Below are 27,533 nucleotides of genomic sequence, written 5' to 3'. Positions count from 1 at the left end.
AAGTGACCCGTGTCCCATGCAACAGAGGAGGGAAAAAAAAAACCCCAGTATCTCAGCCAATCTGACTCAGGGGAAAATTCCTTCCTGACCCCAAATATGGTGATCAGTTAGACCCTGAGCATTGGGTACCAGCCCAGCAATGTGCTATAAATGACTGTGGCCCAATGCACCTCTCTGGTGCAGAGTTTTGATCCTGAAGAGTTATTGGCCATCTCCCCTGCTATTCCCCCTGCCAGGCCAGAAAACCCCTAATGCTCATCTCTGGAAATGGATGCTACAGAGCTTAGCTCTACAATGTGCATGGAGGGGCTGGAAGGCTCTCTGCTTCCCAGATCACTCCTGTAATCACAAACACTCCCTTCCCACTGAACTTGGGGTCTTAGTGCTCAAGGAATGACAGCTGCTGGATGTTGCTCTGTCTGAATGTGACACATATACTTTTCTACACTACTGTGGCCACAAAGAGGCAGTTCCCACCAGCAAGTATGCACAGGGAAATAAGAAAGTAGGCGTGGTATTGTTCCTAATGCTTTCACTGTCATGTCCTAACAACTCTTGTTTCTGCCAATGCATTGGCTTGCAAAGTGAAAAAAAAGGGCACCCACTAAATATCTGCATGATATTTGGGGATTTGTCAGGGGATGAGAGGAAGGGATGAGTAAAGCTCAGCAAGTGGGGAGAGCTTTACTGGTGTGCATGGGAGAAACCTGGTAAGTTTGAGGAGACTATTGTTTTTGGGGACACTGGTCTTAAGAGCCGTCTATAGCTTTTATCATAATTGCACATGAACCCAGAGCTCTGAATAGGCACATTTTTACAAAGTTATTATTTCTATTATTTAATATCTCTATTACCATAGTGCTAATGAGCCTCAGTCAGAATCAGGGCCCCACTGTGTACAAGAAATAAATCCTTCCCCCCAAGAAGGCTAGCAAGGGCCTAATTGACTGCATGACACTTTATTTTTAGAACCAAATCCCACCTTTGAAGGTGCAGGAGTCCCACACTCACAGCTGGGGTGGACTCGAACAACCGACGGCACCGGTTTTCACTTAAAGGAGAGTTTCCAACCAAAGGGCAACTGTGTGGAACCAGGTTTTGTCCTGAGACAGTGTAAACTGAGCACACTGAAGAACTCAATAAAACTAGACCTGTAGAGGAGATCTACATTGCAACCAGCTGGTGAGGAGAACCCGATTGGCTAGGAATGCACTTCAAAAATGGTTCAAAAAGAGTTCATTTCTGTGAAAATGTGACCCCATAATACTGTCAAGGTCAATGAGATCTCTGACAATAATCTGCATGGTAACATGAAGCCAGCAGTAGTAGTTAAAAATCTCTGTGACCTTTAACTAATAGTCCCAGTTTCTTCAAGATTTCACACAGTGTTGGAGAGAAGAAAGTAACTTGTACTTATAACCTCTTCCTCTCTCTTCCCGTTTTCTGGAAGGTTTTTGAGCATGTCTCTCTTAAATTGCAAGGAAACATCAAAGGTTGTTTTCTGAGGATGTGGACCACATTCTGGGAGGAGAATGTTGAATCAGGACAGGTGAAATGGTGGCCCCACTGAAGTCAAAACTCTCATTGCCTTCAGCAGGGCCAGGATTTCACTCTGCCTGATTTAACAAGAAAGTAACATTACTCTTTTTTTGGTTTTTAAATTACATGAACAGCTGAATAGATCAAAGCAAACACAAAAGCAAAACAGGGTCCTCATCTATTATTGTTCATATGTGGCTCATGTCTTAAAAAGAAAGAATGGAGTTACCCCGTGCCAACTATTTGGTGGCCTGTCTGAAATGAGAGCAGGTCCAGTTTCTAGTGGACGGATGTCCATGTCCCAAAAGCCTGGCATCCATATAGGCAATCTCGGCAGAGAGGCCAAGGAATGGATGGGTTTGTCTCCCAGTTAGAAACAGTCTGAAGGCCCAGGTTAAGGCTAAGAAATACTGGGCAGAGTAGGGACATTGGCACTACTCTATCCTATGCTGTACCTTCTCTACGGATAAACAGAGGGCTGCAGCTTAAAACACTCTCAATCTGGCAACTTTCTTCAGCATTAAACTGTGTTAATGTTTATTTAAAGTGGGCCCCTTAGTTACAATTAGTGCAGTCACAAAAGGAGAAAACCAAAAAGCATCAAAACCTCTTATTTCAACGCTTACATTAAAGTGAATATGAAATCATGCATAGAACAAGTAACTGGCTCCCTTCAATCTCAGTGGATTGTTTATCTTTACTGTAGTAGCTGAATTGCTGAATGGAATATTTACAGTTATTCATGCAATCAAACACATTTCCCTTAGGAAATAACTGATTAAGTATTTCACAACCATTCTGAAAATGATTTAAGCCTACTCTGATCCATATCCAGTCTGGACAGGAATGTTAATATGGTTTAGGAGCAGTCATTCTTAATAGCAAGGCAATGAGAGAATATCCATTTCTGGTGATGATATCATGGGCTGCAATTTGAGTGTACTGCATATACATGTTAAATATAGTACAATAAGTCAATTAATTTCTTTAACCTTACAAGCTAGGGAACATAAGGTAGAATTTGGCCCACAAGTTGAGAATTCTTTTTCTGTCAAAGGTTTTTAATATCTTGCAGAAGTTTGCTTCCTTTATGTAGAATAACAACTTTTCTTCTACAGCAGCAGTTCTCAAACTTCATTGCATCGCGACCCCTTTCTGACAACACAAATTACTACATAACCCCAGGAGTGGGGACCAAAGCCTGAGCTTGCTGCCCTGGGTTGTGAGGCCCAAAGCCCAAGCCCCACTGACCCAGGCGGGGGAGAGAAAGCCCAAGCCCAAGGCTTGTAACCTGAGCCGTGCTGCCCAGGGCTGAAGCCCTCGGGCTTCAGCTTCGTCCCAGGCAGTGGGGCTCAGGCTTCAGCTTCGGCCCCAGCAAGTCTAATGCCAGTCCTGGCGACCTCATTAAAACGGAGTCATGACCCACTTGGGGGTCTCGACCCACAGTTTAAGAACCCTTGTTCTACAGCCAAGCATGTGGTACCATCTTTTCTCTAAGTGGGACTATGTGCCAACAAAATTCCCAAATCAGGGGCTTAATGCTATTCTATCTAAGCCACTAGGAATTTTCCAGGCTAGGAGCAGAATTAGGCATTAATGCCAACTGAGATGATGCCTAAGAAAATCTGAAACTGATGTCAGGAAATGCACAAAAATAAATTCCATGTTTTTGCTCAAAAACAACTATTTTATGATCAAATGTTCAATTTCAGTGAGCTGTTGGAAATTTTAAAGATAAATCTAACATTTAGCTAAGCTGATTTAATTCCTCCAAATCCTCTTTTCCACAGTAAATATATTGCAAGAATATACAAATAAAACGTATTTTTTTCTTTTTGTAAAAGGGTAATTATTGCACTAATTATTCCAAGCTCCACATTACACATTACTACACAGAGCCTTGTAATGGCAAAGCTCCCATTGATTTTAACAGGGTCAGGATTTCATCCCTAAACTTTCTAAACATTGTGCCAAAGACACGAAAGACAAAAACAAAATATTTGCCTTACGGCTTTTACTACTACTGTACATCTAATACAACACAACGTTTTGAAAGTTTTGACACTATCAGATAATTTAAAGGAAGTCTTTTGGCAATGGCCATTTGAAAATATGTCTGACCAGTGCAATATTTACTTCAAGGTCAAAGAATCAAGTACAAACATCTGCATACATTAGTCTATGACATGAAACAAATATTTGTTACAAAGTTCCTTGTGAATCTGTAAATCACATAAGAATAAAGAAAATCTACCTTAAAATGTCTGAATGGTAAGCACCGAAATGGACAGCACAGTTTAACAAAAGGGGAGACTTCAGCTATAATCTAAGAGAGATTAACTGAAAAATTCATGTCTCTTAGGGGTTTCAATACATCATAATACAGCATCATCAGATTCTTGCCTTCTATGCAAAATTAATTATCTACTCTACTTGCTGATAACTCTTCAGTTAAATAAATCAAACAGGACTATATTAGAAAATCCCACGGCAGTTTCCACAAACACTACAGCTTTTGAAATAAAAAGACGTTTTATACTTATAAAATTTCATTTATTGTGGGCTCACGTACATGAGCACATTATAGGCTGCATCGGAGGACAGCTTTCAGCTCAGACACTAGTCCAGTTGGATCTCACATAGATTCAAATCTTTCCATTCAAAAGAATCAAACCAGAGAGGCTGTCCCCTTTGTGCTAGTCTTCCATTCTACATTCCTATTCACAAGAGACTGCTACAAAAACAAACAACAAACTCACTACTGTAGATCGTTTTAAACTCTAAACTGCATTTTCCATGGCAAATGGGCCCATACAGGGAAGGCTGGATCCAGATTTGGATATGAATATGAACTCCCGCAAAGTGTGGGGGTCTCTAATATACAGAGTTCTGAATCAGACCCATTACTAATTTCTAAATGGCTTAGTGGTAAAATTAAACACTGTTACTTCATTACACCTGGGACCTGATTCTGCTCCCAGTGAAGCCCAAGAGAGCTCCGCCACCAAGTTGAAGGGGCCTTTGCTCAGGTTCTTGCAAGATCATGCTCCCTGTCCCATCCTGAAGTTGTTGGTTTTTGAGATGCTTCCCATGCAAGAGGTTTATCCCATGTTTTAACCAAGGAAAGGAGGAGCTGACACTGAATTCTGCAAATTGCCCCAAGCAATGGGGTCCCTCAGCTGAAGGTTTTAGCTCAAGCCTAATGGGACCCAGAGGAAGATTTCAGAAGATCTTGCTTCTGATAACCCAAGTTCCAAGAGTAGTTGACAGGTTTCAGAGTAGTAGCCGTGTTAGTCTGTATCAGCAAAAAGAACAAGGAGTTCTTGTGGCACCTTAGAGACTAACAAATTTATTTGGGCATACGTTTTCGTGGGCTAAAACCCACTTCATCAGATGCATGGAGTGGAAAATACAGTATATATACAGAGAACTTGAAGAGATGGGGATTGCCATATCAACTCTAACGAGACAAATCAAGTAAGGAGGCTATCATCAGCAGGAGAAAAAAAAGTTTGTAGTAATAATCAGGATGGCACATTTCAAACAGCTGACAAGAAGGTGTGAGTAACAGTAGGGGAAAAATTAGCATGGGGAAATAGTTTTTAGTTTGTGTAATGAACCATCCACTCCCAGTCTTTATTCAAGCCTAATTTAATGGTGTCCAGTTAGAAAATTAATTCCAGTTCTGCAGTTTCTCGTTGGAGTCTGTTTTTGAAGGTTTTTTGTTGAAGAATTGCAACATTTAGGTCTGTAATACAGTGTCCAGGGAGATTGAAGTGTTCTCCTACTGGTTTTTGAATGTTATAATTCTTGATGTCTGATCTGTGTCCATTTATTTTTTGTGTAGAGACTGTCTGGTTTGGCCAATGTACATGGCAGAGGGGCATTGCTGGCAATGTAGTTGAGACAGCCCTAATAGGGCAAGGCACTTGGCCACAGAAGCATCAATGACAACATTAACTGTCCATCCCAGGAGTGACTCCCAAGGGTGGATAAGCTCCCTGTGCAAACATAAAGTCTAATAATGCTGGGAGGCCTTTGCCAAAGGTTATCGCTATGACTGACAGACAATAAAAACAAGTCACTGGTTACGTTGACTCAGTGTCTTCTCTATTAATAAAGCTCAACTCTCTGCAATAACTAAGATTAAATATGAAATGTATCTGGTTAGGGATAGCAGAAATCCCGTTTTGGTTTGTTTCACTAACACCACTTACTATCCGCCTTATCTTACAAGGGGAACGAAAAAATAGCCCTGATTCCAGTTCGTCAGTTGCAACCACAAATATACCAGGCGTATTAAACTTTAAATGTGTACAGAAAAAGCAAAAAAGAGGGCTGAAGCCTTCTTTTGTTTTATGCTGAAGCCTCTAACTGTGTACGATTTGATTCAAAACAGCTTGATCAGAGTGAATTTTTAATCTACTGTAAATCACATTAATGTATATTAGAATCAGAGACGGGTTGAACAGGTTTAGCCCTATACTTCCTAAACGTGGGGTGTGATCCTCCTTAATTATTATGACCTCTTTAATTACTATTAAAAGAACGAAGAGTACTTTTGGCAAATTAGAGACTAAAAAATTTATTTGAGCATAAGCTTTTGTGGGCTAAAACCCACTAAGCTTTTGTGGGCTAAAACCCACTTCATATCCAATGAAGTGAGTTTTAGCCCACGAAAGCTTATGTTCAAATAAATGTGTTAGTCTCTAAGTACTCTAAGTACTCTTGTTCTTTTTGCTGATACAGACTAACCCGGCTGCCACTCTGAAACCTTAATTACTATGTTTGCTATGGCAAGCAAACACTGGACCAATCACACAACACCCTGCCCCCATAATAAAAACTGACTTGCAGTGGGTTTACTCTACATTATTCAAGAGACTAAAGCTAAGAGATGCTTCAACAGGACTTTTTAGTGAAGCTGTTACTAATTCAGATGATTCCAGTATCTGTCTTTAACACTGGGTGAAATCTTGGCCCGAATTAAGTCAATGAGAGTTTTCCTATTGACTTCTATGGGGTCAGGATTGCATCCCTCTCTCCCACTCTAGTTAATCTGAATTAATTTTAAAATCCATTCTGTATTTATCATGCTCTCTCTCACACACTCACAGAACATTCAAAGGCAGTATGTGCTACTATCTACTTTTTTTTTAATGGTTTACACTTTAAGGTATTATTTATGGTTGAAACTTTATTATCCTAAAGCAATGGGCAACATACTGCCATGATTTAAAGTGAGATTACAGTGGGCAGGTCCCAGAAAATGTTCAGCACAAACAAAACCTCATTCATTTTAAGTGTGTATGTGTGCTACAGGCAGAGCAGGTGCAACAAGGGAGGAGATCAGCATTTTTGTGGATATGATTCCTTATATTGCTACATACTTGAAACCTTGACTGAGCTCAGATTGTTTGTAAACAAAATTATATACACACACACATCATTCATCAGAGAACCTCACATACATTAATGAATGTATCTTCGCAACACCTTTGTGATAAGGGGGAAGGATCACTATTCCCATTTCACAGATGGGGGAACTGAGGAACAGAGAATTTAAGTGACTTGTCCAAGGTCATAAAAGAAATCTGTAGCAGAGCTGGAAACAGATCTCCTAAATCCCAGTCTGGTGCCTAACTAGAGACAGAGGAAAGTCAGATGCAGACTATAAATACAAATACAGATATTACTTACAATCTGAAGCTCTAGGCACTGAGTTCCAGGTGAATTTAAAGCTTGTGAAAAGTCACTTAGCGATGGCTTTGGAGTATTTAGACCTCCAGTGGAGAGAGCACACTGGAAGGCTGTTCAGTTTTTGCCCTGTGTGCAGAGATGACCAACGAGTACTATTTTAAAGGGCAGTTTATACGCTGGTGACACCTGTTCACTAGGAACTGGATTCATTACATACATTTCACCAAACAGACATCCTATAGCACTGACTTTGGACCGCTAGCTACTGTGGTTGGATTCAAACCAGTAATCTACTGTCATTACCAATCCTGCAAGCCCCCGCAAAGGAAACATATGTTTGGCAGTGTTTTATATCACAATATTAATGAGACATTCAGTTACTGCAGTGATGTGCACCAGAGACATGCCTATAAAATTAAATAAAATTGTGTTGGCAGAATTGCACTTCAACAACTCAATGGGGTTTGGTTAACATACTTCCTCTTTTACTATCTCAGAATTATCCTCATCTGTGCTGCCATTTTCCCGTATTTGAATCTCTGCGAATAGAGAATGTACCAAGTTTGCAATCTCTGCTTCAGGCTCACTCGAGCTGCTTTCTTTTTTCTAGTGGAAGATGACTTAGGTTATGCATTCAACATTCCTATGACAAAACTGTTCCTGTGAAGAATGTTAATTTATAATTTGTAGCTGGCAATCATTTAATACTTCTATAGGTCCTTACATACAATCCACAGAGTTCTGCTAACATGTTTGGATCTGAACTGGAGCAGGGGTAAATTTAAATCTAGTGTCACGATTTACCAGATTTGCACTGTATTATGAATGACTTTCAGTCTCCTGAGTTACACTGTATTTTTTTAATACTACATTTTGCTTGTAATCCACACTTTACTTCAGGCTCTGTAGAAGGACTTGTCTACGTGACAAAGTTGCATCACTACAACATAGGTGTGATTTTTAAACCAATTTTTTAAAACCAGTGCAAATTTTTATTTCAGTGTAACAGTGGGTTATTCTGGTTTAATTTAAGCCACTTAGGAACAACTAAACCAAAATAAGCCACTTTTAAATGCAAATAAGAGTTGCACCAGTTAAATTACGTCAGTTTAAAAACTGACTGAAGTTGAACTGGAGCAACTTCTGTGCGTAGACAAGGCTGAAGCTCTGGAATGAAAAATAAAGTAGGTCAAATTCTATTATGAACTGCTCCCCAGTCCATACAATTCCACGTAGATCTGTGGAGTGGGCTGTCTGGGTGCACGACAAGTGAACCCGTATCTGTGCAGAAGGCCAGCTGGGGTATACTGGGTAACGCTGCGCCTCTCTGAGGCATGTACCTCCCAGCACTCTCCTTCCGGAGGTGTATCTCTGCACCATCACCGACACAGACTTGGGCCTTAAAGGCACAACTGATTCCCTGGATCAAATTTTGCTCTCATTTATACATCGCAATCTAGTTGAAGTCACTTAGGTTACTGCAATGAAAATGAGAGCAGAATTTGGTCCAATGGTACTTCAGTGAGGTTGCATATGTAAAACAGGGATGTAGGAATGGTCTTATCAGGTCATAGGGAATAAATGTCAGTGACTCTCTACATTACTGACTTACTAGATGGTTTGAAGCAGAATGATCTAGTGGTATATCATTTTAATAACACACCACACACTACGAAAGCCTGGTTTATGCAGTTTTGTATTGATAGAGCTATTTTGGCAATGGGATAATTTTATTTTACTGAAAGAGTCATACCAGTACAACTCTTAGTGTGGATGCAGGATAAAGATGCCTTAAAAGATATAGCTTATTCCTCATCCCATATAGATAGGGCCCTACCAAATTCATGGTCCATATTGGTCAATTTCATGGTCATAGGATGTTAAAAATTGTAAATTTCATGATTTCAGCTATTTAAATCTGAAATTTCACCATGCTGTAATTGTAGGGGTCTTGACCCAAAGAGGAGGGTTTTTTTAGGGGGAGGGTCAAAAGGTTATTGGGGGGGGTTGTGGTACTGCTACCCTTACTTCTGTGCTGCTGCTGGCAGTGGCACTGCCTTCAGAGCTGGGCGCCTGGCCAACAGCCGCCACTCTCCGGCCACCCAGCTCTGAAGGCAGCACAGAAGTAAGGGTGGCAACGATCCCCAAAATAACCTTGTGATCCACCTACAACTCCTTTTGGGGTCAGGACCCTCAATTTGAGAAATGCTCATCTCCCCCATGAAATCTGTACAGTACATGGTAAAAGCACACAAAAGACCAATTTTCATGGGGGGACAACATATTTCATGGTCCGTGATGTGTTTTTCATGGCCGTGTATTTGGTAGGGCCCTCCATATAGGAATAAGCTATATGGGTATAAGTATTTTTATACTGGTCTAAGTGAGTCCACGCTAAGGAGGATGCGCTGCTTTAACTATACCAGTTTGGTTAAAGCAGTACAACTTGTGTGTATGTATACAAGCCCAAAGTCTGAATAGGAAAGAAAGCATTGCTACCAAATTCTTGTTGACACTTTTGAGCAGAAGCTGGATTTAATAACAATATCTCTGCTGCTTGATTTTGCTACCAATACCATGCGATTTTCATTATGGACTACTCATGTGCCAAAAGTTATCTTTAATCCTGAGCTGCTTTTGAATATGTGGACGCTCTACATGAGTCTTAAACTGGTAAAACCATTTTACACAGTCATATATAGAGCTGCCTGGAAAATGGGAAAAGAATCCTGCATACATTTTTAAAACATTTTTCAGTGAAATTTCAATTTACAAAATGTCTCAACCAGCTTTACTCACTTACACTAACTCACTTTAGACTCAAAAGCCATATTAACTTTATACCAACTAAAATCAATCAAACTGATATCTTTTGATAAGTAAAACAAACAGAACAACCAACAAATTCCTCTGATCCTTTATATATTTTCCGTGGTTTCAACTCCTAGCAGTTTTCAAAGCTTCAGTTGTAAACAGAGTTAACCAGAGAGATGTGAAAGCATCACATCAATATTGTTCTAATGAAGGCTCATTTTTACCTTAACTGGTTTTTCTTTAATAACCATTAGGATTACTTCTCTTTTATTGGTTGGTGATGGATACTTTTCTCCTCTTTACTGCTTACAATATTTGTCAGAGCCTGGTCTCATAAGAAACCCTTAGTGTTATCATTATTACTGCATATTAGTCCATAGAGTGCTGTGTTCCTACAAAATGCCTCTTCTTCTCACATACAGTACATAGAGACCAAACTGATTCTATTGATCCAGTAACTACTGCAAAGTACTCTGATCTGTAGTTTGTGTTCTTTAAAAAAAAACCATACAATTTACAATAATCCACACACAAAAAATCCATTTCAGGCCCTTCAGCATTTGAAACAGTCTTTGTAGTATATACTAGAAATGTGGATTTCCCATCAAGAGTATTAGTGTTTGTACACTGCTATGACTCTACAAAGAACAAGTCCTATATCATTAACAGTCTCTGATGTAAAGTACGTTGCTATACCAAAGTTCCAGTTATCAGTAGGTACAATCCAGTGAAATTAGGGGAGGACAGTGTTTTTTGTTTAAGAAATGAATGTCTCTTGACATTTCACCATCTACACAAATAGAACATCTCATCTCATTAATTAGATCAATACTTCTGCTTTCACTGCACAAGACAAAATAAATTCAGGGTAATAAATAACCCTTCCCTGCTTATACCACACCCTGGTACGTTGATAAAGGATGGCAAATTATTAATGGCTTTAACTTCAGCCATATAATTTCTGGGGTTACACCCGAGCTCAGGAATATAACTTCCATCAGAATAAATCCTTCTTGAATTTAAGTGTCAGTTCTGCCCCCATATCGGACTACGGGATTGCTTTTAAATCTACTTATGAGGGATCTACTTTGAAGACCATTCAGATGACTGGCAAAGCTGGAAATACAGTGGCTCCAATTCTACACAGGACCGTGGAATTTTACAAAGGGCAAATGTTCTATAAAATAGGTATGACACCATATGAGTCACATAACCTCAGCTTCAAAATGTGTTTCAGATATGAACCACCCAGAGCAATCTCTTTACAATTTCAATTATTAGAAATACGTCTAGGAATTATCATTTACAAATATATATCTGAAACATACTTGGCTCTTCAGAAGTCTTCACATTCCCCTGCTTTTAATGTAAACAGTTTGCAAAACCAAAAGGCACAATATCTATGTTGGAAGGAATAACTTTTTAACTTGGATTTTAGATTCTATATATAAAAACGTGACTTGGCTTTTAATTTTTCTACCTGCTGTATTTTAGTAGGACCAGATTCACAGAATTATCGAAATTCAAAATAGAAAGAAATCCTAGAGCAGATCAATGTTCCTTTCACTAAAACAAAACACAGCATATCCCTTGCTCTTTTTTTATTTCCCTCCAATGATTTCACAGCACCACGACACACTGTAATAATCCCAACTATGCAGGGCACTTGGAACTCACACTGTCACTCACTTTCACCCCAAAACCGGCCACAGGTAAGTGCTGAATCTCCTCCGGTTGAGATGCTGCTTCCATGTCTGCCAAATTTCAGCTTAAAACTACCAGAATGACTTTAAAAATATATTCTCTGATTCACAAAAATTCGAGTCCATGCCCAGTGCTGTTCTCTCATGTTCGTTCTGCGGATTTGTAATTTTTAAAGAATTTAATGTATGGTTGAAACGTACATATTTGAAAGCGAATTGCGGGGCTGATGGAAGGTTCCACGCTGAAGCAGGAGTTGAAAACCTGGTTTGGGGCTCAGAAAAGTCCTGATTCGAAGGGAATTACTTTTTTGGGGTGCCTTGGAGATGTTTGAGGAGCAGAGCGAAGGGAATAAGGTAGCAGGAATCCGGCAGCCAGGCTGAGCTAATTCCCTCCATCCTGCAAAAACTCCTGTGACACGCATCTAGGGAAGGGATGAATGTCTGGCAACAGCATCTCCCTCGCTCTCCGGCTACCTCTGCAGAGGAAACCCAGCCCTGCGCTCCGCAATTCCAGGACCCACCCGCCAGCAGCCCAGGTGGGGAGCCCCCCCAGCTCGCCCCGTACCTACCCCGTCTAGGAGGAGGATGCGTGGCCACCGGCAGAGGAGCTCCCAGGCGGTGCTCGCCCAGCCTCAGGGGTCACCACAAGCCACCCAGTGCCACTGCCCGGAGGAGACATGTCATGCGAGTCTCTTCCAGCCACCGCTGCAGCGAAGCATCCGGAGCAGGGGCAGGGGCTCGGCCAGGGGCGATGCGGGCTGCCCAGAGCTCGGCTGACTTGGGGAAAGGCACATTTGCAGCGCGATCTGCCCTGACTGGTTGTGTAACTCGGCGGCGGGCTTAGCCCGTCCTCCTGGCATTACACAGGCGCGCTCCCTCCACCCCTCCCGCTGGCCCTGGCACCGGGGAGCGCGCCTGCGGGGAGCGCGCCTGCTGGCCACGGAGCCAGGGAGCGCGCCTCCCGGGAGCTCGCCGCCGAGCTCAGCCGGGGAGCGGGGCTCGCGGACACCGGGAGCAGCGCGTCAGGAGCTGGCTGCAGGGAGCGCGCCGCACCACGGGAGCGCGCCTGCTGGGAGTAGGGTGCCGGGAGCGCGCCTTGAGGGAATGGCGGGAATGCGCCAGGAGACGGGGGCTGTGCTCCCGGGAGCGCGCTCGGCCCGGGCACGGATTCAGGTCCGGACCTGCTCGTTGAGTGCGGTGCCCGCAGGATCGGGGCCCCAGGCGGGAGGCAGCAGGGCGCAGGGGCTGGGTTTGCGCGGACCTAGGTGCTGCAGGATGGAGCCGGATTTGCACGGACCCTGGCTCCAGGGAGCTGGACAGCCAGCCTCGATGGGCAGCAGTTCTGGTGCCTGGACCGCTCAGGGCAGAGCGGGGGCGGCTGGGGGCGCAGGGATCCTGGGCAGGGCGGCTGGGGGCGCAGGGATCCCGGGTGGGGGCGGCTGGGGGTGCCGGGATCCCGGGTGGGGGCGGCTGGGGGTGCCGGGATCCCAGGCAGGGCGGCTGGGGGCGGCTGGGGGTGCCAGGATCCCGCCCTGCCCGCTCCTGGAGCCTCTCCCCTGGGGGCTGCTCGGCGGGGGGACCCCGTGGCATTTCCAAAGCCCCAGTCACTCCGAATCAAGTCACGCTGCAAGGTGAAGCGTGTCCATCCTCCCGCCACACTGGCCCGCGGCCCCCCGGCAGCAAGACCGGGGCCTGGGCGTCCATCAGCAGCTCCAAGGGCCAGGCAGGCAGCGTTTGTCCCTAGGTGACCTCGCGGGGGGGGCACTGGCCTGGCCGCAGAGAGCTGTGCCCCCCCCCGGGCGGGAGAGAGGGCTGCGGATCTAAGGAGGTAAAACTACCCCCCACCCCAACGCCTTTGCTAATTCACCTAACCTTTCTGCTCCCCTGACAAGACATATTCCAGCCCTGAAACAAGCTGTTCTAGGCGGTGATGAGTCACAGCAGGGGATGAGTCAGTGCTTTAACATGTGCTGGTGCCTTCCTCCTAGGAGCCCCCCCAGCCCCCAAGCTGACATTTTCCCACTTTCACAACAACCGGGCTCCACATTTAGGAAAAGGTTCAGGAAAAACCGAGGGCTCTCCCAAGCCATGTAAGGGTGTTTGGAGATCCATGGGCAGGGCTACTTTTCTACCTGTTCCATGGTGGGGGGGGAGCTGCTTACCCCTGCTTACCCCTGCTTCTGTTACCTCTCATTTCTGGAAGCGCTCTGTCCCAAAAGCTTTGGCAACAACATTTTCTATTTTACTCCTCACCCTTCCCGAAATGTCAGAGGGAAGGGAGTGCCTCCACCTTCCCCTCTGCAATGGAGAAGTAGAACGAACCCTTTGAAAATGTTTTTATGCCTTTATTATAATAGGACAATAGCACTTAAAAGCACATTAGGGGCCCATTGTGCCAAGCACTATACAAACAAGCAGAAAAAGACACCGGTCATAATCCAGGATTATGACAAGAACCAGCAACAAGGAATAAACAAACGGTTAGAAAATGGGGTAGGATGATGACTGAGAATATCAACTGAAAAGACAAGTTAGGCAGTAGGTCACCAATGCATGTTAAGGCCCCTCATTCAATGTATTTAAAGGTTAATCATGTCTGTGCTTGTAAGAGTGGGCCTTAAACTATCACTATTAGGGACTATCAACAGGAGAAAGTCATATTATGGCCACCTAGGGAGAGTACATATTAGCTACTGGAGTGGGTGATAAGAACTGTGAGTAACTAAAAGAACTGCCAAATTGTTATGCAAAGTAAACAGAAAATAAGGATAGTACCAGCTCAGAGTGGTTTTATTAGAGCTAACTCTTTGGCTGTCATGATCAAATACTCTTATTAGAGACACACTCTGAAGAGCAGGGAGGCAGAAAAAACTCCCATAGAAAATACTCATACGAAAGGACTGTTTTTGAGGGTGCAGGTATGGCCATTTATATTGCCCTCACCTCAGAATAAAGTACTGGTCTGAGGCAAATTTCATAACGTTGAGCCAAATCCTGGCATCAGTACTGAGGCAACAACCCCTTTAATTTCAGTGGATTGGGCTTTGGGTAACTTGCTGTTGTATGAGCTAAAGGCCAGTCATGCAAACAGTTACCTCTCTGAGTGGTTCTTACTCCCTTTAGTTCAGGGGTTCTCAAACTGGGGGTTGGGACCCCTCAGGGGGTTGTGAGGTAATTACATGGGGAGTTGTGAGCTTTCAGCCTCCACCCCAAACCCCGCTTTGCCTCCAGCATTTATAATGGTGTTAAAAATATTAAAAAGTGTTTTTAATTTATAAGGGTGGGGGTCGCACTCAGAGGCTTGCTGTGTGAAAGGGGTCACCAGTACAAAAGTTTGAGAACCACTGCATTAGTTGTCCTGGTGAAGTCAAGGGGCTGGATTCTTTTTTCACTTCTACTTATGTAAAGCACAAACATCTCTGTTTAAAAGTAATGGAATTACAGTGGTGCAAAAATAGTTTTCAGACATCACTTGTGAGAATGAGGGTTGGACCCTAGGAACGTGATTCTGATCTCACACCAGCTTTACTTTACTGTAACCCTATTGGTGTCAGAGTCATTCCCTTCTTTTGGGTGGTAAGGTAAAATTACAGGGAGTTGTTCTAAAGACGTGAATAACCCTCACTGACCTAGATACATTCACAGATGTTGTGTCCAGCAAGTAATTATGTAGGTGACTAGTCAATTATAATATTTGTACTGTTACCTGTATACAGATATAGTCAATAGTTCTGTGCCAAGAAAAAACATACAGGCTGTGCTGCAGACTAATGAATTAAAAAAAAAAATCAGACCTCGGAAGTGACAAGACAGGATGTTTTATAACTGAGTATGCTTAAGAAAAGAAAAATCTATTGGCCCTAAAGAAAAAAAGTGAAGTTACTACTCTAATAATGAATCCTTAGCAATACTGATCGTTATTACTGCACACTAGAGAAAGAGATCCTCCCACGTCAGCTAATCTCTCTTATAGAGAAACAAAAGATGTATCCCAGCATTTTCTTCAATTTCTCAAGTGTAAAAATGTCTTATAAAAAACCTGGTTAGAGATTAAAAATACAGCGTGGGGATCCTCATTGCACAAACTGGCAAAGCAGGTTCTCACTTCTGTAAGAGTGGATCCTATCAGGTCTGGTCTGCACTAATACCTTACCAAGCAAAACTAGGGTGCCTCTTTCTATTCCATTTCAGAATAACCTCTATTTTTCTTTCACTCAATGTACAAACAGCTATTGATGAGGAGTTCATCTCCTTTTGCTTTCACTTTGCTTGCAGTGAGTTTGCTCAGACTGAAGTGCCACTTGTAGTCAGTAATCGCTTCAAAGAAAAGAAAAATCATATTCCAGATGCAGTCATTTGGAGAGATGTCCATTGCAGATGTTCCCCCTCCCCCCATAGACACCTTTCAGCGAGGTAGGCATCTGATGCTGAAAAGATGGTATAAGTGTGTTCTATTTTTGCAGCTATGAACACGTATCCCTGGTTTTGAGGATAACTACTTATTTGCTACAGAACTGAGAAGAGACTGCAAAACAAAAGACATTATGATAGGCTCAAAGGACACTAATTATAGGGTACCAGAAGGAATAAGATCCGAGTTTGATAAGATTGAACCACTGAACCTAAAAAGAGAATTTAATCAATGCTGAACAAGAGGAGAACAGGGGGAAATGGATCTATCCTATCTTTCTGACCCCTAGTATCTACCTTATAAGCTTTTCATTTTCAAAGCCTGTACAAAAGTTGTTTAACCCCAGAAAGATGGGTTAAAAAATGCAGGCCAAATTCTGCTAGCCTTACTCCTGTAGCACTCTCATTGGTGTCACTGAAGAGAGGTTAGGCCCGGCATGTCAATAGTTTTTGTACCACTCTACATCAGTGTAACAGTATATAAATTGGTGCAACTGCCAAGTTACACTGGTGCTTTATACTGGCATGGCTTATTCCCCTGTACGTTTACTTGGGATTCTTATGAAGCAAGCAAGTTGGTGGCTCAGCCCACCTGGCATCATCAGACATCTAGTCCTGCCAGGAGAGCATGGCCCATGGAGAGGATGCAAAACTACAACTCCCATGAGTCACTGCTGTGGCTCTGGTGCTCAGATTCATAGGATACGAGAGGCACAAGGTGGGTGAGGTAATATCATCTTTTATTGGACCCATATCTTTTGATGGAAGAAACATTTTGAGTTACACAGAGCTCTTCTTCAGGTCTAGGAAAAAAGTAATCTGAGCATCACAACTGCATACCAGGTGAGCTGTGTTAACCCCTTATGTGTCACACCGTGTATGCAGCTAAGCTGACACACGCTGATTACTTTTCCCAGACATGAAGAGAGCTCCGTCTCTTCCAGAAGTTGGTTCCCCCCCTCCCACCTCCCAAAAAAAAAAGGATATCACCTCACTCACCTTGTGTGTGTCACATCCTGGAACCAACATGGCTACAACAACACTGCAAACAGAGATTTGTGTAAACCCACAATGAGTGTTCATTTCAATTTCCATGGAAACTTAATCAGAATTCAGTCTTTTCCCCACAGAAAATGTAAATTTCAGCAAAACTTTATTTTCCAACCAGAAAATTTTTCACTCACAATTTTTTCACTAGCCCTACTACAGAACCTGGCAGGACAGGAAGAGGGGCAACTGCTATCCTTAAGCTGGGTAGAGTCAGGGACTGTTTCCACGAGGGTGTCTGTAAGTAGCTCAATTTAAAACAGGAGCAAAATCCTTCCATTTTAAATCCTGCAACAAATATCAGCTGGGGCTGGAGGGGGGAGCGGGAGGGAAGAGGAAGACGGAAATCCCATGCTTGTCAGTGTTGCAGATCTTGGGCAGTTGTTGCTGAATTTTACAGTGTTTGGCAAATTCTATATTTTAGTCTTTTAAAAAGTTGCCATGTTGCAAAGATGTATCTGTGACAAACAGCAACCAATACAAAAATATCTCTGGCCAAACAGAAAAAAACCCAACCACACATCCATCCTCGCCCCATTCGCTGAAAAGGCGAGTGAGCGTCACAGCTTTACTTGGATAAGTAAGGGCTAATGTAATTAAGCATGGAGAATTTCTTTTGTAAACAACGAAATAAAGAGGCTGTTGGGGCTAAATTGTGCAACTAGATAGCAAGTACTTACATGAGTAAGGGGTTGTTCAAACTAGCTCTTAAATTATAAGCACACACACACAAGGTCAGGCAGTGCAAAAATTCTTTCTATGTAGATACTCCTAAAGTACCTAGTAGCTACATTACTGTTGATATCAAATGTCTGAGTATGAAATATATACAAGAGGATTTTTGCATTTTGTGAATTTCTGTGATTTATGGAATCTTAATTTGACATAGGCCTTTGCCAGACCTAGAGGGCCTATTGATTGCAATGAAACCACATGGGTGGATCCCTGCACAGCCCTGTTAATGTCAGTTGGGGCCATAGCTTCTTGTATTTAATAGTAAATCATAGCCTGATCACCTGCTTCCCCCCACTTCAGAGCTGTACTGCCAGGAATTCTCCTATGACACTTACCCTGGAACTCCTCTGGTCAGGATTTATTACAGCCTGAAACATTAACGGCTTAGACAGTTCCTCATGGGGATACTGGGGAAGGACAATGATACTCGATGCGTGTAGTGAGTTCTCTGTGGGATCCGGTGTCTCAAGGAATATTGGTTGTGTGAGTAGGGATAACAAACCAAAAGAGGAAGTGAGAATAAGAAACAGGAGAAAAAGTACCTTTGACTCCATCTAAAAAGTTGGGGCTTGTTAACATGTTGACTTAGTGAGTGGCAAAGCAGGATGTGAACCTGCAGTGCACTAGCAAGCCATGCACTAACTGGACGTGTGGTCCGGACCCAGCTGCCACACACTAAAAGCTGCATAGTGTGCTTTCAACTTGTGTTTGGCAGTAGGGACCACAATGTCAGCTAGCATGCAGCATGCTAGTGCACCCTAGATTCACACTCACTGTAGTGTGCACTAAGTCTCCATGTCGACCTGCCCTCAGTTTTGTGCATTCGTCACTAACCCCTGGACACAATTGCTACTGTAGAGTTCAAGAGGATGAGCTCATTCAATGATACGCATAATGGTGATGCTAGTAGAAGATCTAGGGAAGCACAACGGCTGCATGGAGTTAACTGCATTGGGACTATTATTGCAAATCATTATTGCGTTGACAGCATGTCATGTAAAGATTTAAAGTCATCCTTGTTGCTGTAGTGCCTCGTGCTCCCTGCATTTATCCTAAAGTGTTTGATGAACAGGGACGTATCACTGTTCTAAAATCTATTGCACCCCATTACCTTTCACATCTCTCTATCGACATTTCATATCTTGTATTTGAATGTTAGTGGATTTGAGGGAACAGATATATTTGTATTTTAGTGCAGTGGTATCTTAGCTGACTTTTTGTAATCAACTCATATTTTCATCTCCTTTTTCAAGGTCTGAAATCTATGCAAAATCATGGGCCTTGATCCTGCAGAGATTTAGGCATGTGCTTAACTTTATACACTATAAGCTGACCCATTAAAGTAAAAGGCATGTATTGAATTCTAGACAATGTCTTTGCAGGATCAGGGAATATAGATATATGTAGACAACATAAATGGGGAAATTCACTTTGAAATTCTCCAAAGACAAACTTTCTCATAGGCTTAATTCTTGCCTCCAAATTATGGGTAATATTGACGTTTCTGGAATTTTCTAGTCAGTTTCACTAGTTACACACTCAGAGTTTGACTGTATGGAACATATAACCTTGAGAGACTTCCACAATAGTCCAAACATTTTTTATCTATCCTGAAAGTGCTTGATTAAGAGTTAAGGTACAGACGGCATCTGGGAATTCCAAAACATCATGTCAAGTCGCAGAATTAATACTGGATTTTCTCCTCCGAGAGATTTCTTTACACAGGCAACAAGGGAAATTCATTGAGTGAGAAATACAATGTAATCTATTAAGATCAATTGATTTTATTTGCAAACAGGCAGTAGGACATTTTTACATTTCTGCCACACTACCAGGATCTACTCTTTTAGCAACAGCCTACAATTATTACAATCCCCCTAAATTTGGAAGAGGAGTTCTCAGCTCTAGGGCTTTCTGATCAGATCACATGCATTTTTCTTTTAAAGCCAAAGCTTGTTCATACATGCTAAGATGTGAGAAACTGGGCAAAAGCCTGCCCTTACTTATCTACAGCCCAAAGTTTCATAAAGGGGGAGGGGAAATAGAGTGTTAGGTCATGCTCGTGCAGGACAGGTTTGCATGGCAGGGCCAGGGTGGAAAGGACTTTGGCAGGGTATGCTTTAACACTGCAGCATGTGAATCCACTACCATCTAGAGCTGGAATATGAACCTGGGGACAAAGGGCCTGACCACAAACCCTTCAGGCAATGGTGCGCCAGGCCAGTAACGAGGTCCTCAGCTCACTGATTTTTTAAATGCTTGGTGTGAAATTCTGGCCCCATTGAGATCAACAGCAAGACTTCCATTGACCTTAGTAGGGCCATGATTTCACCCCTGGTTATAGTCCTATATTTCTACTTTGTGGGAGGGAGACAAGGCTGCCTCTGCCCTCATCCCATGTATGTACTATCTTTGTGCACCTGTTTGATGAGAATCTTTGAATGACTGCTCAGAATTAGTGGGAATTTAAAGGACTAAGTCACCACTTAGGGCAAAGTTCTCTTCTCAGATCCCTCAGAAACATTTCAGTTCTGATCATCTGATCTCTCTAGGCATGTGGAACTCAGTTTAAGATATCTTAGGGGCCACGGCTGTGCCCAGTCTCTCTGGGCATGGAGAACCTTGCCTTTTGCTGCATGGGGGGTAAGAATAGGGAAAGAAGTGCAATGGTGGCACCGCATGAGAACAAGTGGCATGGTTGCAATCATGCACGGAACGGCTGAATGTCTCCTGCACTAAGAGCTGTGAACTGCAAAAAGCTACTCTGAATTCTGGCGCTCTCTCTCTCTCTCTCTCTCTCTCTCTCTCTCTCTCACACACACACACACACACACACACACACACACACACTTTTGAGGTGGCTAATCTTATTTGCAACGAAGGAGTTGGCACGCCAGAGTAATAAAATATTCTCTGATAAGCATTCTTGTGATGCAGTTCAAGCCAATAGCCTAACTCCTAATAAAGTGAGGCCAAGAAGTGACCTGTGTGCACCCAAGCGAAAATGGTGCCAAATACTTCTCTCCTTACTTGTGCAGGAGCTCCCATTGACAGCGAACATTTGATTCACAGTCTTTTTAGTCTGAGCAAATAGCAGAGCACTCTAGGATGAGGGATGTGTGCGTGTGCAGGCTTACATTCACTTTGGGTTCAGCACAGTCTCCAGCTGATTTAAACACAGATATTAGCTCAGATTCACACTGCTGTATTTAAATATGGGGTAAGTGGGCATGAATAGCCAGAGGCCACAATCATCTCCGATTATTCTCAATTAGCCACAGAGGAGCTTTACAAACAGAGCTCTGAATAAGTGATCTAGTAATGAAGTATGTTAAGGGACCGTAACCTTCAGTGCACAGAAAGTCTGTGAGAAGCCAAAACATGCAAAGGAACCAGGGTTACTCCACTGAATGGCAAGACATAAGGCCTAGAGAGGCTGTGTCTGGAGATTATAATAATCTTCGACACAATGTGGAGCACAGCATCCTGGTGGAAACACAGAGGAAGTGAACAGGGTGATGGCGGTGTGTCCATGATGATGCACAATTATTGGCCAAAGTCTGAATGGGCGTGACTTACTATGCCATTAGATCTTATTTACTAGTTTTATGACCTGAAACCAGAATGAGAAGCCTTGTCATTTTTTAACTACCTAATGTTTCTGCTGAGGCTATTCTTATTCATAGAAATGTGTTACGAGTTCTACAGGTCAGTCGGTCATTGCATTATTTATATTTGGTTGATGCTTTAAGAGGCCAATCACTAACCAAGCCAAACAAGAAGTTAAAAGGTTTCAGAGGATTTTTTTCAGTGGCAAAGACATGAATCAGAATAGCAAAATCTGCAAGCAAGGGGAAAAAAAAAAAAGTAACACTATAGGCCAGACACAAATGAGAGAGAGCTTCTCTGGCTGTTGCAGAAATCTGATCTTTCTACAATTACTGGGAATCTGACCAGACTCCCATGTGGCAAACGTGAAAAAATAGTGGCAGACAGACACCATCCCAGGCAAAAAGCACTTATAATAATCTCCATACCTTCCCGTTGCCTTCCTCCAAGCTGTTAGCATCTATTGCTGGTGTTTTATCAGGATTGATCTACAGCCAGCTAGCTCTTAGCTATGCTTGATCTCATCCAAACACTGGGGCAGCTGGAAATGATAGAGGAATAAAGATGGGTCTCATCTGTTGCAAACTCTGCAACTCGTACTTCCTAGCTAATCCTCCATGCAGCCTCAGACATGTTGAGCAGGACTGAGGATGAGATAAACTCCTGCAGCAGCAGCACCACACCACACTGTTCTTAGAGAAGAGAAGCAGTTGCTCAACGTTGCTCTCTGGAATTACTCTGAGGGAAAATGTCTACTCCCCATTAGGGCCAAAGATGAGCCAAGAACACTTTGTGATCAACAATACTGAAGGCAGCTGATAGACTTAATAATACCAACATGGATACTTGATCTGCATCCATTGTCAGGAGATCATTGACCAAACACAATCTCTACCACACCCAGGGAAGGAAATTGGATACTGTGAGAACTTTCCACCATAAACTGTTGAATAATCTTGGCCACTCACAGGTTGATAGTTTCTGAGAGATGCCTGGGGTCTCTGGAACACAAGACATACTCAACAGCCCACCCTCCACAAGGGAGACATTAGTATTTGTATTAGTGCCAGTCAGCAAGGACATGGGTTCAGAGCACAGATTGTGGGACAAGTTCTCCAAACTCCACCTTTTTAACATTAATTTAAAATACACCGAGAAACAACTGTGGCCTCCTTCCAAATCACATTAAAGTCAATGGAAGTCTTTCCACTACTTGAGTGGGCCCTATAATTTCTGGGGTGCTTCCAGGGCTTTTTTCCATTTTAAAATAAGATGTACGGAAGAGTTTAAATCTATGCATTAGTAGGAAAATGAAGGGCCTGATCTTGCTTCAACAGAAGTCAGCTGGAATTTTGCCATGGACATAACTGAGAATAGGATTGAATTTAAAGGGGCTGATTGCCATGCCTTGCTGATGGCCTTATGGGCGGAGCTAACCATGCTCTACTGCTATTATGCTCAGATAAGTGGATAAAAAGCAGGTCAGGCCTACTAACCTTGTCAGGGAGCCCAAACCTGTTTTGTTTAACCACCTCAAGAGTATTTACATGTGCCCGGTGTCTGGGAATATGCAGAAGTGCGTGGGATGTTACAGCAGTCACAAGCACAGAAATGCATACCATTCCTCTGTGCTCAGAGCAGGTGTTGAAAGGCATTCGTAAACGGAGTAGAATGCTATTCCTGTTGTCAGCCGACATCTCTCTTCTTCTAACAACATTACAGGTTCAGTATAAGTTAGTAGAAACAAAACGCACAAAAACACTGCTAAAAGTGTGTTATACAAACCCCATTCACTATAAGTAACTGCTTACATTTTGATAAATGTGGCTCTTGTTTCTATGTAGAAGGGGATTTCCGAGAAAAGTGTTTTATTTAGAATTTCTCCACCTAAACAGGAATTTCAGGATAAGCAATTTTGATCAGAGTTTATTAGGGAAGGGTTGGAGTTGAAATAAGAGCAGCTGAATTTACATGGTGACAATGACTTGCTCTTATAATCTGTGTGCACGGCGTGCACTAAGCTGACCCGCAGGAAAAGACTGTGTTTTCCCTTAAGATGAGACTACATTTTCTTTGGAATGCCCATGTCTCTTGTGGTGGTGGTGACTGCAGATATCCTAGTTTTTCCTCACCTTTGCATGAATCAGGGCCAGGACTGATCTCTTTCCCTCCACCACAGATAGAAACCCAGTCCACCTTCTGCCACAAATGTGGAGGTCTTCTAGCATGGAGAACAAGCAAGCAAGCAACCTCCTGCAAACCACTCTGGCAAATCCCGAAGGAGTTCCCTTGACGAATACTGTACCTGGAGGTAGGCAGGCATATTATATTGCCTTTGCTGCCAGTGAAAAACCACAGTAATTCTTTGGAGTGGTGTTCACAAAACAGCAGTGCTAGTTAAGCCTCGCTAATAAAGAACGTTTTGTTGCCTACTGGGTATTTCCTTCGTTTCTGTTGAATTCCATTCCCTGTCCTTAGTGCTTGTGTTGGTGCTAAAATAGAGGCCAAGAGTAATTTCAGATGATGCACAGTACTTTCTATGGGCCTGCAGTCTTTCCCTCGTATATGAGTTGATCTGCATGGGAGACCACAATGGCATAAAGAGTCGTCTGAGCCCTCTAAGAACAGCACTCAGTACGGGCACTGCAGTCCTGGTCATCTGTCATCCTCTGTTTGTTCAGACACCATACAGGTATGACACAGATTACCCAGGTAGTGTAAATACCACTGCATTACTCATACTACAGCTGTGAAGAAGGAACATGCTGCAAGTTGGCAGACTGCTTTGAAGACAGATGTTTCTTTCAAAGAAAAATGCACAAGTTAAGGATGCCCATGGGAGAGTTTGCTTATATTCTGGGCACTTATGCAGCTATACTATAACTATTTACTGCTTCAATTGCTATGGGAAATATGAATACTTGCCATGACAACAGCAGCAGTATGTGGTTTACAGTCTATCTCCCGTCCTAAAGAAACATTCCCACTCAGAAGTGCGGCAAAAACAGGCACCTGTTACATCCATTTATTCCATTCTCTTTTCAGAGAGTTGTTTGTAACCAGTGGTAATTCTTCCAAGATTTAAAGTGCAATATTGCCTTATATTGCTCCAGACCTCGCTTTGTTTGAAAAAAAAGTGAGCTAGCTGTTGTGCCTTGGAAACTGAAATGGCAGCAACGCTTGCAGGGGCAACATGTAATTTATCAGGTCTCCTCTGTTCCAACACTTGTTGTTTCTGGTGTGTAATTCAGAGAAATCAATAGGTTGAAGACAAGAGCTGTGGAGGGCTAGTTCTGCTCACTATCATAGGGACAACACCTGTTCAAATTGTGATTTGCTCTATGCATCCCTTCAGCCAGGGGTGGGGTGGGGAACAGCTGGCTCCATGGGAGCACTACCCCCCTTCCCACATAGATGTGTAGAGAATAGATAGTGCTATGCTGGCTGGCACAACCAATCCCCCTCAATGGGAGGAGAATAGTAATTTGCTGGTAAAGGCAGTAGCAGATTACATACCCCTGTAGCAATTCTTTTGAGGGGCTGCTACCAGGGAATCAAAGCTACGCACCACCCCAAACTCAGAACTGGATGTAATGACACAGCCTAGCCCATTAAAATCCATTAGGATTGCATGCATGGCAGAATTTGGTTCATGACAAATAAACCATATGAAATTATTGACCAGAGTAAATAATGCAATATACAGCTTTGAGCAGATTGCAAACCCTATTTCACTTTGACAGATGGACTTCATTGTACTGGAGCACACCCTGCCCTACACACGGTCTCTCTTGCTAGCTTAAAGGGCCTTGCTTTTCCTCTGCAGTCACAGATTCCAACCCTTAGTGCAAGTGACCAACTGCAAAGTTAGAAGATGCAACTGTAAATGTGTTTGAGTTTACAGGAGCCCTGTTCAGCACTGGCAGTTAATGAACTGTGGAAGTTCCCCACATGATTTGTGTTCTTGAAACAGGTAAGTTAAAGAGAGTGGCTTGTGACCAAGATTTAACAATGATCTCAAACATAAAGCGTGTGCTGATATTAAAGGTGTAGGAAAACCATTACCAGCACAGCTCAGATTTACCTCAGCTATTTACCTCTTCCTGTTGACAAACATTATCAAGTACATTGTATGTGACATTTTTATGGTAAAGTTTAGTCTAAAGGTGACCAGGCTCTTTACATTATCTCATAGAAGTTGTTTCTTTTAGCTTTGCATCTGTTTTCCTACTAGGAAAATATTGATGGCTTTTTTTTCCCATTGTTTAATGTATGCAGCTGTCAATTAAATGTGACTCTTGCAAATACTGTTTATGTCAATGATACAGTTTTCTGGGGATTTTTCATAATTGTTACTGTTCAGAACAAAAATAATTATGTCTAGAGATAAAACTTAACTTTCATTTTAAATTTTGGTTAATTTATTTGCCATCTTGGCAGTGCTGAATGGCAAATCTTTATTTCACAGACAAAATTGTGTCCCATACACATCTGACAATAAGAAGGGATGGAGGGAAAAAAAATAAAAAAAAAGGTAATTTCTTTTTTTCGCTATCTGCCATTTCTGATGCTATATGATCCACTATGCTTTCCAAGGAGCAAACATAGCCCTTAACAGACTCTTGCAAAATTCCACTCAACTACTACCACAACTGAATATTTTTTGATGGGCAAAATTAAAAAAAAAACCCAATCACATAAGATTTTCCCACTAGAGTGGGTACATTTTCATGACAATTTTATAAAGGCAGCTTTAACCCCCAGGAGCCACAAAAGGTGCTATATTGTGCAAGAAAGTCTATGTATTCTGAGACTAATCTGAAGCCCATTGAAGTCAATGCAAGTCTTTCCATTGACTTCAATGGGCATCGGATCAGGCCTTCAGCCCAGGGATGACTGTGTTAAAAGCCATTACAAATGAATTATGTGATCTTTCATTGGGCTACTCTGTGCATCTGACTTGGGGCAGCCTGCCTGCCTAACAATTCCAATAAGACAGCTGTCTAACCTCAATGTCTGTGGTTGCTTCTCAAGCATGCCATCTCTCCACATTTTTCAATTAGATAGGGCAGGGACTTAACTTCCTTGGAGTGTCCAGTTTTAAAATAGGAACTAAAAGTCAAAGGGATGAAGAAGAGCTCTGTGTAAACTCGAAAGCCTGCTCTCTCTCTCTGGCCAGCTGCTGTTGGTCCCATCAAAGATATTACGCCATGTCTTTCTAAAATCCTGGGACCAACACAGCTACAACACTGCATACAACAAAGAAACAGAACCAAGTTGTTTATGCAGAAGAAAAAGAGACAGAAAGCCAGGAAGTCTGCTCTGCTTGAGTTTCAGCTGGCATTCAGTGAGCTTCTGGAGGGAACGGGACAGCTTCAAACTACTGCATGCAAGCGGGACCAGTATCCCTTCTGACGGGCAAAATCTTTCAGAGAATCAGTGGGTCAAAGGAGCATTGTCAGTATCCTCACAAAGAAGGCCTGGGTATTGGCTGCACTTTAAGAAGCAATTGTTAGGCTCTCGCTCAAGAAAGCATATCTTGACATGGATAATCTTGCTCATTATTGCACAGTACCCTTTGAAACCTATTTTGGGAAGATTCTGGCAGTACCAGGAATTCTCCATCTTCCTTGACCATGATCAGTCTTGTTCTAAGTCTAGTGAGGCTATGGAGGACTGCATAGACTTAGCTGGTTGATGATCTCCTGCATACAGCAGGGGAAATAGCGCATCCATGATAACTCTTTTAGGTATATCAGCCGCTTTTGATACCACTGACCAAGAGGTGCATTCACACAGCTGTGGACTGTGGCAGGAATGCATGGAGTCATTTTTTAATGAATTCCCCTTCTCCCCACAGGGAAGGAGCTGGCAATCCTCCAATATGTAGCTAGAAATGCACAGCTGAATGTTATTTCATCAGAGCTAACTAGTGTGGTTGATCTACTACCTTGCCAGGATCAGGGCAGGCTGACT

The 27,533-nt window shown here is 42.7% G+C and overlaps 1 protein-coding gene across 1 annotated transcript in view; it reads right to left on the bottom strand.

Annotated features, from left to right (window-relative positions):
* Nucleotides 1-12,561, bottom strand: part of PASD1 (PAS domain containing repressor 1) — a 77,790-nt gene extending 65,229 nt beyond the window's left edge. Inside the window, exon 1 of the mRNA XM_050964739.1 lies at nt 12,326-12,561. The gene's annotated coding sequence lies outside the window, so the exon portion shown is untranslated. The remainder of the gene's footprint in view (nt 1-12,325) is intronic.
* Nucleotides 12,562-27,533: the final 14,972 nt, after the last annotated feature.

Source organism: Gopherus flavomarginatus, chromosome 8 (assembly GCF_025201925.1).
Source record: "Gopherus flavomarginatus isolate rGopFla2 chromosome 8, rGopFla2.mat.asm, whole genome shotgun sequence".
Lineage (NCBI taxonomy): Eukaryota > Metazoa > Chordata > Testudines > Testudinidae > Gopherus > Gopherus flavomarginatus.
The sequence above is the reverse complement of the archived record's forward strand: the minus strand, read 5'-3'. Positions and strand labels throughout refer to the sequence as shown.